Below are 15,529 nucleotides of genomic sequence, written 5' to 3' on the forward strand. Positions count from 1 at the left end.
AGGGGCTTTCTCAGAGGGCTTTTTACAGTTTGTCTATTCCCAATTAGCCGGTTTAGTATACTTAATGAAAGTACTAATTCTTTCATAGGCCGCCCATTCTTAGTATTTGACGTTCAGGTAACAACAGGTAACTTTATTTGGAGTGGAAGCAGAGAGATAACACCAGATGCCAATTGTAGATCCTCTCACACCTGTGGTCACTGCAGCATCTGACTCCACTTTGTCCAAAAGGGATCTATTCCATTCAATTACACATGATCTAGATTAGACTGACAACAAGATACTGCACGGGACATAGCAGAGTTGGTGAAGTTGAGTGGTGATGAGTTTGCTATTTGGATGAATAAAGCAAGTAAAAAGTGTGTTAGATAAAAATTCATTTCAATTCGCTAATCGGGCTAATATGAATCAGGTGAATCGAGTTCTGCTTTTGGAAACTGGGTTAAGAAGGGGTGCACCGTTCCTGGAGGTACTGCAATACCAGGTCAATGCGTGGAGTGGACAGAGCAAGCTCTTTTTCCATCTCCCTGTTCTAAAAATCCATTTAATATATGGTCCCCAGATAGGGGACGTATCAGATATTAAACTGATAAGAACAGATACTACACTTGATCTTAGCCAAAAGGCCGAGAAGCGATAACCAGAATTGGTTTGGGCCTCGAGTGGCACCCTGGCCTATGCCGGACACATCTTAGGGAGAGAGAGCGAGAGGGAGACAAACCCACGCCTACACAAGACATTTTGTCACCCAAGCCAACCCTTGAAAAGGCTGCTTTGCAGAGCAAAAACAAGAAGAATGGTGCGTTTTGCAGCCGCCGCCCACTGCAATGAATCTGAATAACTCCTCCTTTAGGGCGCAAGCAACTCCCCTCCCCCTTGCAGTCTTTCCAATTCACGATACAAAAAGACGGACAGGACAGGTTGCCTGACTTTCCGTCACTGCCACCCTTTGCCATCCTTACCCGTAGAAAGCCCTTTCATCATCCCCAAACCCTAATCTTTTCCCTTTCCTTCCCAGCCCCCAAACCCTGCCCTCTGTACCTTTCTCACCACCCGCTTCCCTTCTCCTGTCATCCCCCTACCACCCGGGAAAAAAAGAGATTGCCCCCTCCTTCCACTAGCCCACCCTCCCACCCAAAGAACAACTTCTTCTGCGCAGCTTGTTTTCTAGGCAGCAGCGCTATTGTGATGTCATCGGGGGGCATTGTGACAAGCCGCCAGTGTTCCGTCTCTTCATGTTGTGCACTGTTCAAACCGAAAATACATCAACAGGCAGGCTACAGAAAAGCTTACTAACAAAGGTTAGAGAGGGGCTTTCTCAGAGGGCTTTTTACAGTTTGTCTATTCCCAATTAGCCGGTTTAGTATACTTAATGAAAGTACTAATTCTTTCATAGGCCGCCCATTCTTAGTATTTGACGTTCAGGTAACAACAGGTAACTTTATTTGGAGTGGAAGCAGAGAGATAACACCAGATGCCAATTGTAGATCCTCTCACACCTGTGGTCACTGCAGCATCTGACTCCACTTTGTCCAAAAGGGATCTATTCCATTCAATTACACATGATCTAGATTAGACTGACAACAAGATACTGCACGGGACATAGCAGAGTTGGTGAAGTTGAGTGGTGATGAGTTTGCTATTTGGATGAATAAAGCAAGTAAAAAGTGTGTTAGATAAAAATTCATTTCAATTCGCTAATCGGGCTAATATGAATCAGGTGAATCGAGTTCTGCTTTTGGAAACTGGGTTAAGAAGGGGTGCACCGTTCCTGGAGGTACTGCAATACCAGGTCAATGCGTGGAGTGGACAGAGCAAGCTCTTTTTCCATCTCCCTGTTCTAAAAATCCATTTAATATATGGTCCCCAGATAGGGGACGTATCAGATATTAAACTGATAAGAACAGATACTACACTTGATCTTAGCCAAAAGGCCGAGAAGCGATAACCAGAATTGGTTTGGGCCTCGAGTGGCACCCTGGCCTATGCCGGACACATCTTAGGGAGAGAGAGCGAGAGGGAGACAAACCCACGCCTACACAAGACATTTTGTCACCCAAGCCAACCCTTGAAAAGGCTGCTTTGCAGAGCAAAAACAAGAAGAATGGTGCGTTTTGCAGCCGCCGCCCACTGCAATGAATCTGAATAACTCCTCCTTTAGGACGCAAGCAACTCCCCTCCCCCTTGCAGTCTTTCCAATTCACGATACAAAAAGACGGACAGGACAGGTTGCCTGACTTTCCGTCACTGCCACCCTTTGCCATCCTTACCCGTAGAAAGCCCTTTCATCATCCCCAAACCCTAATCTTTTCCCTTTCCTTCCCAGCCCCCAAACCCTGCCCTCTGTACCTTTCTCACCACCCGCTTCCCTTCTCCTGTCATCCCCCTACCACCCGGGAAAAAAAGAGATTGCCCCCTCCTTCCACTAGCCCACCCTCCCACCCAAAGAACAACTTCTTCTGCGCAGCTTGTTTTCTAGGCAGCAGCGCTATTGTGATGTCATCGGGGGGCATTGTGACAAGCCGCCAGTGTTCCGTCTCTTCATGTTGTGCACTGTTCAAACCGAAAATACATCAACAGGCAGGCTACAGAAAAGCTTACTAACAAAGGTTAGAGAGGGGCTTTCTCAGAGGGCTTTTTACAGTTTGTCTATTCCCAATTAGCCGGTTTAGTATACTTAATGAAAGTACTAATTCTTTCATAGGCCGCCCATTCTTAGTATTTGACGTTCAGGTAACAACAGGTAACTTTATTTGGAGTGGAAGCAGAGAGATAACACCAGATGCCAATTGTAGATCCTCTCACACCTGTGGTCACTGCAGCATCTGACTCCACTTTGTCCAAAAGGGATCTATTCCATTCAATTACACATGATCTAGATTAGACTGACAACAAGATACTGCACGGGACATAGCAGAGTTGGTGAAGTTGAGTGGTGATGAGTTTGCTATTTGGATGAATAAAGCAAGTAAAAAGTGTGTTAGATAAAAATTCATTTCAATTCGCTAATCGGGCTAATATGAATCAGGTGAATCGAGTTCTGCTTTTGGAAACTGGGTTAAGAAGGGGTGCACCGTTCCTGGAGGTACTGCAATACCAGGTCAATGCGTGGAGTGGACAGAGCAAGCTCTTTTTCCATCTCCCTGTTCTAAAAATCCATTTAATATATGGTCCCCAGATAGGGGACGTATCAGATATTAAACTGATAAGAACAGATACTACACTTGATCTTAGCCAAAAGGCCGAGAAGCGATAACCAGAATTGGTTTGGGCCTCGAGTGGCACCCTGGCCTATGCCGGACACATCTTAGGGAGAGAGAGCGAGAGGGAGACAAACCCACGCCTACACAAGACATTTTGTCACCCAAGCCAACCCTTGAAAAGGCTGCTTTGCAGAGCAAAAACAAGAAGAATGGTGCGTTTTGCAGCCGCCGCCCACTGCAATGAATCTGAATAACTCCTCCTTTAGGGCGCAAGCAACTCCCCTCCCCCTTGCAGTCTTTCCAATTCACGATACAAAAAGACGGACAGGACAGGTTGCCTGACTTTCCGTCACTGCCACCCTTTGCCATCCTTACCCGTAGAAAGCCCTTTCATCATCCCCAAACCCTAATCTTTTCCCTTTCCTTCCCAGCCCCCAAACCCTGCCCTCTGTACCTTTCTCACCACCCGCTTCCCTTCTCCTGTCATCCCCCTACCACCCGGGAAAAAAAGAGATTGCCCCCTCCTTCCACTAGCCCACCCTCCCACCCAAAGAACAACTTCTTCTGCGCAGCTTGTTTTCTAGGCAGCAGCGCTATTGTGATGTCATCGGGGGGCATTGTGACAAGCCGCCAGTGTTCCGTCTCTTCATGTTGTGCACTGTTCAAACCGAAAATACATCAACAGGCAGGCTACAGAAAAGCTTACTAACAAAGGTTAGAGAGGGGCTTTCTCAGAGGGCTTTTTACAGTTTGTCTATTCCCAATTAGCCGGTTTAGTATACTTAATGAAAGTACTAATTCTTTCATAGGCCGCCCATTCTTAGTATTTGACGTTCAGGTAACAACAGGTAACTTTATTTGGAGTGGAAGCAGAGAGATAACACCAGATGCCAATTGTAGATCCTCTCACACCTGTGGTCACTGCAGCATCTGACTCCACTTTGTCCAAAAGGGATCTATTCCATTCAATTACACATGATCTAGATTAGACTGACAACAAGATACTGCACGGGACATAGCAGAGTTGGTGAAGTTGAGTGGTGATGAGTTTGCTATTTGGATGAATAAAGCAAGTAAAAAGTGTGTTAGATAAAAATTCATTTCAATTCGCTAATCGGGCTAATATGAATCAGGTGAATCGAGTTCTGCTTTTGGAAACTGGGTTAAGAAGGGGTGCACCGTTCCTGGAGGTACTGCAATACCAGGTCAATGCGTGGAGTGGACAGAGCAAGCTCTTTTTCCATCTCCCTGTTCTAAAAATCCATTTAATATATGGTCCCCAGATAGGGGACGTATCAGATATTAAACTGATAAGAACAGATACTACACTTGATCTTAGCCAAAAGGCCGAGAAGCGATAACCAGAATTGGTTTGGGCCTCGAGTGGCACCCTGGCCTATGCCGGACACATCTTAGGGAGAGAGAGCGAGAGGGAGACAAACCCACGCCTACACAAGACATTTTGTCACCCAAGCCAACCCTTGAAAAGGCTGCTTTGCAGAGCAAAAACAAGAAGAATGGTGCGTTTTGCAGCCGCCGCCCACTGCAATGAATCTGAATAACTCCTCCTTTAGGGCGCAAGCAACTCCCCTCCCCCTTGCAGTCTTTCCAATTCACGATACAAAAAGACGGACAGGACAGGTTGCCTGACTTTCCGTCACTGCCACCCTTTGCCATCCTTACCCGTAGAAAGCCCTTTCATCATCCCCAAACCCTAATCTTTTCCCTTTCCTTCCCAGCCCCCAAACCCTGCCCTCTGTACCTTTCTCACCACCCGCTTCCCTTCTCCTGTCATCCCCCTACCACCCGGGAAAAAAAGAGATTGCCCCCTCCTTCCACTAGCCCACCCTCCCACCCAAAGAACAACTTCTTCTGCGCAGCTTGTTTTCTAGGCAGCAGCGCTATTGTGATGTCATCGGGGGGCATTGTGACAAGCCGCCAGTGTTCCGTCTCTTCATGTTGTGCACTGTTCAAACCGAAAATACATCAACAGGCAGGCTACAGAAAAGCTTACTAACAAAGGTTAGAGAGGGGCTTTCTCAGAGGGCTTTTTACAGTTTGTCTATTCCCAATTAGCCGGTTTAGTATACTTAATGAAAGTACTAATTCTTTCATAGGCCGCCCATTCTTAGTATTTGACGTTCAGGTAACAACAGGTAACTTTATTTGGAGTGGAAGCAGAGAGATAACACCAGATGCCAATTGTAGATCCTCTCACACCTGTGGTCACTGCAGCATCTGACTCCACTTTGTCCAAAAGGGATCTATTCCATTCAATTACACATGATCTAGATTAGACTGACAACAAGATACTGCACGGGACATAGCAGAGTTGGTGAAGTTGAGTGGTGATGAGTTTGCTATTTGGATGAATAAAGCAAGTAAAAAGTGTGTTAGATAAAAATTCATTTCAATTCGCTAATCGGGCTAATATGAATCAGGTGAATCGAGTTCTGCTTTTGGAAACTGGGTTAAGAAGGGGTGCACCGTTCCTGGAGGTACTGCAATACCAGGTCAATGCGTGGAGTGGACAGAGCAAGCTCTTTTTCCATCTCCCTGTTCTAAAAATCCATTTAATATATGGTCCCCAGATAGGGGACGTATCAGATATTAAACTGATAAGAACAGATTTTTGATTTAATGAAGCTTTCCAAAGCACCGCAAAAAATGCATGACCGAAGTCACACCAAAAACAGTGCAAAGGCTAGGATTCGTGTGGACCCCTCCGTGAGGAGAGGGTCCCCAAAAATCAACCCCGTCCCTCCGAGCCAGAAGGCCACAGCAAGGGTCAGGGATCTTCGGTGCTCCCCCAAGCCGAAGCCTGGTTGAGCCTTGTCGTTGCTCCCAGCGTCCACCCAGGCATCTTACCCAAGTGGAGTAGAGAGCTACTAGTTGTTGGTTTCGCAGCCGAAACTGCCCGGACCGTCAACCGGTGTTGGTTTCTCAGCCCAAGGCTAACCGGACCTCCAACCGGGTGTTGGTTTCTCAGCCGAAGCTGACCCGGACCTCCAACCGGGTGTTGGTTTCTCAGCCGAAGCTGACCCAGACCTCCAACCGGGTGTTGGTTTCTCAGCCGAAGCTGACCCGGACCTCCAACCGGGTGTTGGTTTCTCAGCCCAAAGCTGAACGGACCTCCGACCATGATTATAAAAATTTCCCTTCCTAGCCAGAAGGCCGGGATAGAGCAATATGCTCAGAAAGTATGAAAGGGCAAGGTACGGTGTGCTACAGAGCCCAAGGCTCGCCGGGGTCCCAAGCCAGCAAGCTCAGACTCACTCCAGGGTCGTCAGTCCTGGGGCACATTGCACCATAGCCCCCACACTTACTCAGTCTAATAGCCTCGATCCTGGTAGGGCCATGTTTTCCTCTAGATGAATATACTATACATCAAGAGTACTAGCAAGCGCAACCTTCCAGTGTGCATTGCATCTGCCGAGCCTCACAGATACTACACTTGATCTTAGCCAAAAGGCCGAGAAGCGATAACCAGAATTGGTTTGGGCCTCGAGTGGCACCCTGGCCTATGCCGGACACATCTTAGGGAGAGAGAGCGAGAGGGAGACAAACCCACGCCTACACAAGACATTTTGTCACCCAAGCCAACCCTTGAAAAGGCTGCTTTGCAGAGCAAAAACAAGAAGAATGGTGCGTTTTGCAGCCGCCGCCCACTGCAATGAATCTGAATAACTCCTCCTTTAGGGCGCAAGCAACTCCCCTCCCCCTTGCAGTCTTTCCAATTCACGATACAAAAAGACGGACAGGACAGGTTGCCTGACTTTCCGTCACTGCCACCCTTTGCCATCCTTACCCGTAGAAAGCCCTTTCATCATCCCCAAACCCTAATCTTTTCCCTTTCCTTCCCAGCCCCCAAACCCTGCCCTCTGTACCTTTCTCACCACCCGCTTCCCTTCTCCTGTCATCCCCCTACCACCCGGGAAAAAAAGAGATTGCCCCCTCCTTCCACTAGCCCACCCTCCCACCCAAAGAACAACTTCTTCTGCGCAGCTTGTTTTCTAGGCAGCAGCGCTATTGTGATGTCATCGGGGGGCATTGTGACAAGCCGCCAGTGTTCCGTCTCTTCATGTTGTGCACTGTTCAAACCGAAAATACATCAACAGGCAGGCTACAGAAAAGCTTACTAACAAAGGTTAGAGAGGGGCTTTCTCAGAGGGCTTTTTACAGTTTGTCTATTCCCAATTAGCCGGTTTAGTATACTTAATGAAAGTACTAATTCTTTCATAGGCCGCCCATTCTTAGTATTTGACGTTCAGGTAACAACAGGTAACTTTATTTGGAGTGGAAGCAGAGAGATAACACCAGATGCCAATTGTAGATCCTCTCACACCTGTGGTCACTGCAGCATCTGACTCCACTTTGTCCAAAAGGGATCTATTCCATTCAATTACACATGATCTAGATTAGACTGACAACAAGATACTGCACGGGACATAGCAGAGTTGGTGAAGTTGAGTGGTGATGAGTTTGCTATTTGGATGAATAAAGCAAGTAAAAAGTGTGTTAGATAAAAATTCATTTCAATTCGCTAATCGGGCTAATATGAATCAGGTGAATCGAGTTCTGCTTTTGGAAACTGGGTTAAGAAGGGGTGCACCGTTCCTGGAGGTACTGCAATACCAGGTCAATGCGTGGAGTGGACAGAGCAAGCTCTTTTTCCATCTCCCTGTTCTAAAAATCCATTTAATATATGGTCCCCAGATAGGGGACGTATCAGATATTAAACTGATAAGAACAGATACTACACTTGATCTTAGCCAAAAGGCCGAGAAGCGATAACCAGAATTGGTTTGGGCCTCGAGTGGCACCCTGGCCTATGCCGGACACATCTTAGGGAGAGAGAGCGAGAGGGAGACAAACCCACGCCTACACAAGACATTTTGTCACCCAAGCCAACCCTTGAAAAGGCTGCTTTGCAGAGCAAAAACAAGAAGAATGGTGCGTTTTGCAGCCGCCGCCCACTGCAATGAATCTGAATAACTCCTCCTTTAGGGCGCAAGCAACTCCCCTCCCCCTTGCAGTCTTTCCAATTCACGATACAAAAAGACGGACAGGACAGGTTGCCTGACTTTCCGTCACTGCCACCCTTTGCCATCCTTACCCGTAGAAAGCCCTTTCATCATCCCCAAACCCTAATCTTTTCCCTTTCCTTCCCAGCCCCCAAACCCTGCCCTCTGTACCTTTCTCACCACCCGCTTCCCTTCTCCTGTCATCCCCCTACCACCCGGGAAAAAAAGAGATTGCCCCCTCCTTCCACTAGCCCACCCTCCCACCCAAAGAACAACTTCTTCTGCGCAGCTTGTTTTCTAGGCAGCAGCGCTATTGTGATGTCATCGGGGGGCATTGTGACAAGCCGCCAGTGTTCCGTCTCTTCATGTTGTGCACTGTTCAAACCGAAAATACATCAACAGGCAGGCTACAGAAAAGCTTACTAACAAAGGTTAGAGAGGGGCTTTCTCAGAGGGCTTTTTACAGTTTGTCTATTCCCAATTAGCCGGTTTAGTATACTTAATGAAAGTACTAATTCTTTCATAGGCCGCCCATTCTTAGTATTTGACGTTCAGGTAACAACAGGTAACTTTATTTGGAGTGGAAGCAGAGAGATAACACCAGATGCCAATTGTAGATCCTCTCACACCTGTGGTCACTGCAGCATCTGACTCCACTTTGTCCAAAAGGGATCTATTCCATTCAATTACACATGATCTAGATTAGACTGACAACAAGATACTGCACGGGACATAGCAGAGTTGGTGAAGTTGAGTGGTGATGAGTTTGCTATTTGGATGAATAAAGCAAGTAAAAAGTGTGTTAGATAAAAATTCATTTCAATTCGCTAATCGGGCTAATATGAATCAGGTGAATCGAGTTCTGCTTTTGGAAACTGGGTTAAGAAGGGGTGCACCGTTCCTGGAGGTACTGCAATACCAGGTCAATGCGTGGAGTGGACAGAGCAAGCTCTTTTTCCATCTCCCTGTTCTAAAAATCCATTTAATATATGGTCCCCAGATAGGGGACGTATCAGATATTAAACTGATAAGAACAGATACTACACTTGATCTTAGCCAAAAGGCCGAGAAGCGATAACCAGAATTGGTTTGGGCCTCGAGTGGCACCCTGGCCTATGCCGGACACATCTTAGGGAGAGAGAGCGAGAGGGAGACAAACCCACGCCTACACAAGACATTTTGTCACCCAAGCCAACCCTTGAAAAGGCTGCTTTGCAGAGCAAAAACAAGAAGAATGGTGCGTTTTGCAGCCGCCGCCCACTGCAATGAATCTGAATAACTCCTCCTTTAGGGCGCAAGCAACTCCCCTCCCCCTTGCAGTCTTTCCAATTCACGATACAAAAAGACGGACAGGACAGGTTGCCTGACTTTCCGTCACTGCCACCCTTTGCCATCCTTACCCGTAGAAAGCCCTTTCATCATCCCCAAACCCTAATCTTTTCCCTTTCCTTCCCAGCCCCCAAACCCTGCCCTCTGTACCTTTCTCACCACCCGCTTCCCTTCTCCTGTCATCCCCCTACCACCCGGGAAAAAAAGAGATTGCCCCCTCCTTCCACTAGCCCACCCTCCCACCCAAAGAACAACTTCTTCTGCGCAGCTTGTTTTCTAGGCAGCAGCGCTATTGTGATGTCATCGGGGGGCATTGTGACAAGCCGCCAGTGTTCCGTCTCTTCATGTTGTGCACTGTTCAAACCGAAAATACATCAACAGGCAGGCTACAGAAAAGCTTACTAACAAAGGTTAGAGAGGGGCTTTCTCAGAGGGCTTTTTACAGTTTGTCTATTCCCAATTAGCCGGTTTAGTATACTTAATGAAAGTACTAATTCTTTCATAGGCCGCCCATTCTTAGTATTTGACGTTCAGGTAACAACAGGTAACTTTATTTGGAGTGGAAGCAGAGAGATAACACCAGATGCCAATTGTAGATCCTCTCACACCTGTGGTCACTGCAGCATCTGACTCCACTTTGTCCAAAAGGGATCTATTCCATTCAATTACACATGATCTAGATTAGACTGACAACAAGATACTGCACGGGACATAGCAGAGTTGGTGAAGTTGAGTGGTGATGAGTTTGCTATTTGGATGAATAAAGCAAGTAAAAAGTGTGTTAGATAAAAATTCATTTCAATTCGCTAATCGGGCTAATATGAATCAGGTGAATCGAGTTCTGCTTTTGGAAACTGGGTTAAGAAGGGGTGCACCGTTCCTGGAGGTACTGCAATACCAGGTCAATGCGTGGAGTGGACAGAGCAAGCTCTTTTTCCATCTCCCTGTTCTAAAAATCCATTTAATATATGGTCCCCAGATAGGGGACGTATCAGATATTAAACTGATAAGAACAGATACTACACTTGATCTTAGCCAAAAGGCCGAGAAGCGATAACCAGAATTGGTTTGGGCCTCGAGTGGCACCCTGGCCTATGCCGGACACATCTTAGGGAGAGAGAGCGAGAGGGAGACAAACCCACGCCTACACAAGACATTTTGTCACCCAAGCCAACCCTTGAAAAGGCTGCTTTGCAGAGCAAAAACAAGAAGAATGGTGCGTTTTGCAGCCGCCGCCCACTGCAATGAATCTGAATAACTCCTCCTTTAGGGCGCAAGCAACTCCCCTCCCCCTTGCAGTCTTTCCAATTCACGATACAAAAAGACGGACAGGACAGGTTGCCTGACTTTCCGTCACTGCCACCCTTTGCCATCCTTACCCGTAGAAAGCCCTTTCATCATCCCCAAACCCTAATCTTTTCCCTTTCCTTCCCAGCCCCCAAACCCTGCCCTCTGTACCTTTCTCACCACCCGCTTCCCTTCTCCTGTCATCCCCCTACCACCCGGGAAAAAAAGAGATTGCCCCCTCCTTCCACTAGCCCACCCTCCCACCCAAAGAACAACTTCTTCTGCGCAGCTTGTTTTCTAGGCAGCAGCGCTATTGTGATGTCATCGGGGGGCATTGTGACAAGCCGCCAGTGTTCCGTCTCTTCATGTTGTGCACTGTTCAAACCGAAAATACATCAACAGGCAGGCTACAGAAAAGCTTACTAACAAAGGTTAGAGAGGGGCTTTCTCAGAGGGCTTTTTACAGTTTGTCTATTCCCAATTAGCCGGTTTAGTATACTTAATGAAAGTACTAATTCTTTCATAGGCCGCCCATTCTTAGTATTTGACGTTCAGGTAACAACAGGTAACTTTATTTGGAGTGGAAGCAGAGAGATAACACCAGATGCCAATTGTAGATCCTCTCACACCTGTGGTCACTGCAGCATCTGACTCCACTTTGTCCAAAAGGGATCTATTCCATTCAATTACACATGATCTAGATTAGACTGACAACAAGATACTGCACGGGACATAGCAGAGTTGGTGAAGTTGAGTGGTGATGAGTTTGCTATTTGGATGAATAAAGCAAGTAAAAAGTGTGTTAGATAAAAATTCATTTCAATTCGCTAATCGGGCTAATATGAATCAGGTGAATCGAGTTCTGCTTTTGGAAACTGGGTTAAGAAGGGGTGCACCGTTCCTGGAGGTACTGCAATACCAGGTCAATGCGTGGAGTGGACAGAGCAAGCTCTTTTTCCATCTCCCTGTTCTAAAAATCCATTTAATATATGGTCCCCAGATAGGGGACGTATCAGATATTAAACTGATAAGAACAGATACTACACTTGATCTTAGCCAAAAGGCCGAGAAGCGATAACCAGAATTGGTTTGGGCCTCGAGTGGCACCCTGGCCTATGCCGGACACATCTTAGGGAGAGAGAGCGAGAGGGAGACAAACCCACGCCTACACAAGACATTTTGTCACCCAAGCCAACCCTTGAAAAGGCTGCTTTGCAGAGCAAAAACAAGAAGAATGGTGCGTTTTGCAGCCGCCGCCCACTGCAATGAATCTGAATAACTCCTCCTTTAGGGCGCAAGCAACTCCCCTCCCCCTTGCAGTCTTTCCAATTCACGATACAAAAAGACGGACAGGACAGGTTGCCTGACTTTCCGTCACTGCCACCCTTTGCCATCCTTACCCGTAGAAAGCCCTTTCATCATCCCCAAACCCTAATCTTTTCCCTTTCCTTCCCAGCCCCCAAACCCTGCCCTCTGTACCTTTCTCACCACCCGCTTCCCTTCTCCTGTCATCCCCCTACCACCCGGGAAAAAAAGAGATTGCCCCCTCCTTCCACTAGCCCACCCTCCCACCCAAAGAACAACTTCTTCTGCGCAGCTTGTTTTCTAGGCAGCAGCGCTATTGTGATGTCATCGGGGGGCATTGTGACAAGCCGCCAGTGTTCCGTCTCTTCATGTTGTGCACTGTTCAAACCGAAAATACATCAACAGGCAGGCTACAGAAAAGCTTACTAACAAAGGTTAGAGAGGGGCTTTCTCAGAGGGCTTTTTACAGTTTGTCTATTCCCAATTAGCCGGTTTAGTATACTTAATGAAAGTACTAATTCTTTCATAGGCCGCCCATTCTTAGTATTTGACGTTCAGGTAACAACAGGTAACTTTATTTGGAGTGGAAGCAGAGAGATAACACCAGATGCCAATTGTAGATCCTCTCACACCTGTGGTCACTGCAGCATCTGACTCCACTTTGTCCAAAAGGGATCTATTCCATTCAATTACACATGATCTAGATTAGACTGACAACAAGATACTGCACGGGACATAGCAGAGTTGGTGAAGTTGAGTGGTGATGAGTTTGCTATTTGGATGAATAAAGCAAGTAAAAAGTGTGTTAGATAAAAATTCATTTCAATTCGCTAATCGGGCTAATATGAATCAGGTGAATCGAGTTCTGCTTTTGGAAACTGGGTTAAGAAGGGGTGCACCGTTCCTGGAGGTACTGCAATACCAGGTCAATGCGTGGAGTGGACAGAGCAAGCTCTTTTTCCATCTCCCTGTTCTAAAAATCCATTTAATATATGGTCCCCAGATAGGGGACGTATCAGATATTAAACTGATAAGAACAGATACTACACTTGATCTTAGCCAAAAGGCCGAGAAGCGATAACCAGAATTGGTTTGGGCCTCGAGTGGCACCCTGGCCTATGCCGGACACATCTTAGGGAGAGAGAGCGAGAGGGAGACAAACCCACGCCTACACAAGACATTTTGTCACCCAAGCCAACCCTTGAAAAGGCTGCTTTGCAGAGCAAAAACAAGAAGAATGGTGCGTTTTGCAGCCGCCGCCCACTGCAATGAATCTGAATAACTCCTCCTTTAGGGCGCAAGCAACTCCCCTCCCCCTTGCAGTCTTTCCAATTCACGATACAAAAAGACGGACAGGACAGGTTGCCTGACTTTCCGTCACTGCCACCCTTTGCCATCCTTACCCGTAGAAAGCCCTTTCATCATCCCCAAACCCTAATCTTTTCCCTTTCCTTCCCAGCCCCCAAACCCTGCCCTCTGTACCTTTCTCACCACCCGCTTCCCTTCTCCTGTCATCCCCCTACCACCCGGGAAAAAAAGAGATTGCCCCCTCCTTCCACTAGCCCACCCTCCCACCCAAAGAACAACTTCTTCTGCGCAGCTTGTTTTCTAGGCAGCAGCGCTATTGTGATGTCATCGGGGGGCATTGTGACAAGCCGCCAGTGTTCCGTCTCTTCATGTTGTGCACTGTTCAAACCGAAAATACATCAACAGGCAGGCTACAGAAAAGCTTACTAACAAAGGTTAGAGAGGGGCTTTCTCAGAGGGCTTTTTACAGTTTGTCTATTCCCAATTAGCCGGTTTAGTATACTTAATGAAAGTACTAATTCTTTCATAGGCCGCCCATTCTTAGTATTTGACGTTCAGGTAACAACAGGTAACTTTATTTGGAGTGGAAGCAGAGAGATAACACCAGATGCCAATTGTAGATCCTCTCACACCTGTGGTCACTGCAGCATCTGACTCCACTTTGTCCAAAAGGGATCTATTCCATTCAATTACACATGATCTAGATTAGACTGACAACAAGATACTGCACGGGACATAGCAGAGTTGGTGAAGTTGAGTGGTGATGAGTTTGCTATTTGGATGAATAAAGCAAGTAAAAAGTGTGTTAGATAAAAATTCATTTCAATTCGCTAATCGGGCTAATATGAATCAGGTGAATCGAGTTCTGCTTTTGGAAACTGGGTTAAGAAGGGGTGCACCGTTCCTGGAGGTACTGCAATACCAGGTCAATGCGTGGAGTGGACAGAGCAAGCTCTTTTTCCATCTCCCTGTTCTAAAAATCCATTTAATATATGGTCCCCAGATAGGGGACGTATCAGATATTAAACTGATAAGAACAGATACTACACTTGATCTTAGCCAAAAGGCCGAGAAGCGATAACCAGAATTGGTTTGGGCCTCGAGTGGCACCCTGGCCTATGCCGGACACATCTTAGGGAGAGAGAGCGAGAGGGAGACAAACCCACGCCTACACAAGACATTTTGTCACCCAAGCCAACCCTTGAAAAGGCTGCTTTGCAGAGCAAAAACAAGAAGAATGGTGCGTTTTGCAGCCGCCGCCCACTGCAATGAATCTGAATAACTCCTCCTTTAGGGCGCAAGCAACTCCCCTCCCCCTTGCAGTCTTTCCAATTCACGATACAAAAAGACGGACAGGACAGGTTGCCTGACTTTCCGTCACTGCCACCCTTTGCCATCCTTACCCGTAGAAAGCCCTTTCATCATCCCCAAACCCTAATCTTTTCCCTTTCCTTCCCAGCCCCCAAACCCTGCCCTCTGTACCTTTCTCACCACCCGCTTCCCTTCTCCTGTCATCCCCCTACCACCCGGGAAAAAAAGAGATCGCCCCCTCCTTCCACTAGCCCACCCTCCCACCCAAAGAACAACTTCTTCTGCGCAGCTTGTTTTCTAGGCAGCAGCGCTATTGTGATGTCATCGGGGGGCATTGTGACAAGCCGCCAGTGTTCCGTCTCTTCATGTTGTGCACTGTTCAAACCGAAAATACATCAACAGGCAGGCTACAGAAAAGCTTACTAACAAAGGTTAGAGAGGGGCTTTCTCAGAGGGCTTTTTACAGTTTGTCTATTCCCAATTAGCCGGTTTAGTATACTTAATGAAAGTACTAATTCTTTCATAGGCCGCCCATTCTTAGTATTTGACGTTCAGGTAACAACAGGTAACTTTATTTGGAGTGGAAGCAGAGAGATAACACCAGATGCCAATTGTAGATCCTCTCACACCTGTGGTCACTGCAGCATCTGACTCCACTTTGTCCAAAAGGGATCTATTCCATTCAATTACACATGATCTAGATTAGACTGACAACAAGATACTGCACGGGACATAGCAGAGTTGGTGAAGTTGAGTGGTGAT

General features: G+C 47.0%; 11 non-coding genes and 1 pseudogene across 11 annotated transcripts; all 12 read right to left on the bottom strand.

Annotated features, from left to right (window-relative positions):
- Positions 1–447: 447 nt before the first annotated feature.
- On the bottom strand, positions 448–638 carry LOC142271773 (U2 spliceosomal RNA). The gene has a single exon (XR_012736769.1). It is a non-coding gene; the product is annotated as a U2 spliceosomal RNA (small nuclear RNA).
- Positions 639–1,755: 1,117 nt separating this feature from the next.
- LOC142271774 (U2 spliceosomal RNA) lies at positions 1,756–1,946 on the bottom strand. Its single transcript, XR_012736770.1, has one exon. It is a non-coding gene; the product is annotated as a U2 spliceosomal RNA (small nuclear RNA).
- Positions 1,947–3,063: 1,117 nt separating this feature from the next.
- On the bottom strand, positions 3,064–3,254 carry LOC142271775 (U2 spliceosomal RNA). The gene has a single exon (XR_012736771.1). It is a non-coding gene; the product is annotated as a U2 spliceosomal RNA (small nuclear RNA).
- Positions 3,255–4,371: 1,117 nt separating this feature from the next.
- On the bottom strand, positions 4,372–4,562 carry LOC142271776 (U2 spliceosomal RNA). Its single transcript, XR_012736772.1, has one exon. It is a non-coding gene; the product is annotated as a U2 spliceosomal RNA (small nuclear RNA).
- A 1,117-nt stretch (positions 4,563–5,679) lies between these two features.
- On the bottom strand, positions 5,680–5,872 carry LOC142271755 (U2 spliceosomal RNA). The gene has a single exon (XR_012736755.1). It is a non-coding gene; the product is annotated as a U2 spliceosomal RNA (small nuclear RNA).
- Positions 5,873–6,560: 688 nt separating this feature from the next.
- On the bottom strand, positions 6,561–6,687 carry LOC142271758 (U2 spliceosomal RNA; annotated as a pseudogene).
- Positions 6,688–7,804: 1,117 nt separating this feature from the next.
- On the bottom strand, positions 7,805–7,995 carry LOC142271777 (U2 spliceosomal RNA). Its single transcript, XR_012736773.1, has one exon. It is a non-coding gene; the product is annotated as a U2 spliceosomal RNA (small nuclear RNA).
- A 1,117-nt stretch (positions 7,996–9,112) lies between these two features.
- On the bottom strand, positions 9,113–9,303 carry LOC142271778 (U2 spliceosomal RNA). The gene has a single exon (XR_012736774.1). It is a non-coding gene; the product is annotated as a U2 spliceosomal RNA (small nuclear RNA).
- Positions 9,304–10,420: 1,117 nt separating this feature from the next.
- On the bottom strand, positions 10,421–10,611 carry LOC142271779 (U2 spliceosomal RNA). The gene has a single exon (XR_012736775.1). It is a non-coding gene; the product is annotated as a U2 spliceosomal RNA (small nuclear RNA).
- A 1,117-nt stretch (positions 10,612–11,728) lies between these two features.
- LOC142271780 (U2 spliceosomal RNA) lies at positions 11,729–11,919 on the bottom strand. The gene has a single exon (XR_012736776.1). It is a non-coding gene; the product is annotated as a U2 spliceosomal RNA (small nuclear RNA).
- Positions 11,920–13,036: 1,117 nt separating this feature from the next.
- Positions 13,037–13,227, bottom strand: LOC142271781 (U2 spliceosomal RNA). Its single transcript, XR_012736777.1, has one exon. It is a non-coding gene; the product is annotated as a U2 spliceosomal RNA (small nuclear RNA).
- Positions 13,228–14,344: 1,117 nt separating this feature from the next.
- On the bottom strand, positions 14,345–14,535 carry LOC142271784 (U2 spliceosomal RNA). Its single transcript, XR_012736779.1, has one exon. It is a non-coding gene; the product is annotated as a U2 spliceosomal RNA (small nuclear RNA).
- Positions 14,536–15,529: the final 994 nt, after the last annotated feature.

This window comes from Anomaloglossus baeobatrachus, unplaced genomic scaffold (genome assembly GCF_048569485.1).
Source record: "Anomaloglossus baeobatrachus isolate aAnoBae1 unplaced genomic scaffold, aAnoBae1.hap1 Scaffold_3390, whole genome shotgun sequence".
In the NCBI taxonomy this organism is placed as follows: Eukaryota; Metazoa; Chordata; class Amphibia; order Anura; family Aromobatidae; genus Anomaloglossus; species Anomaloglossus baeobatrachus.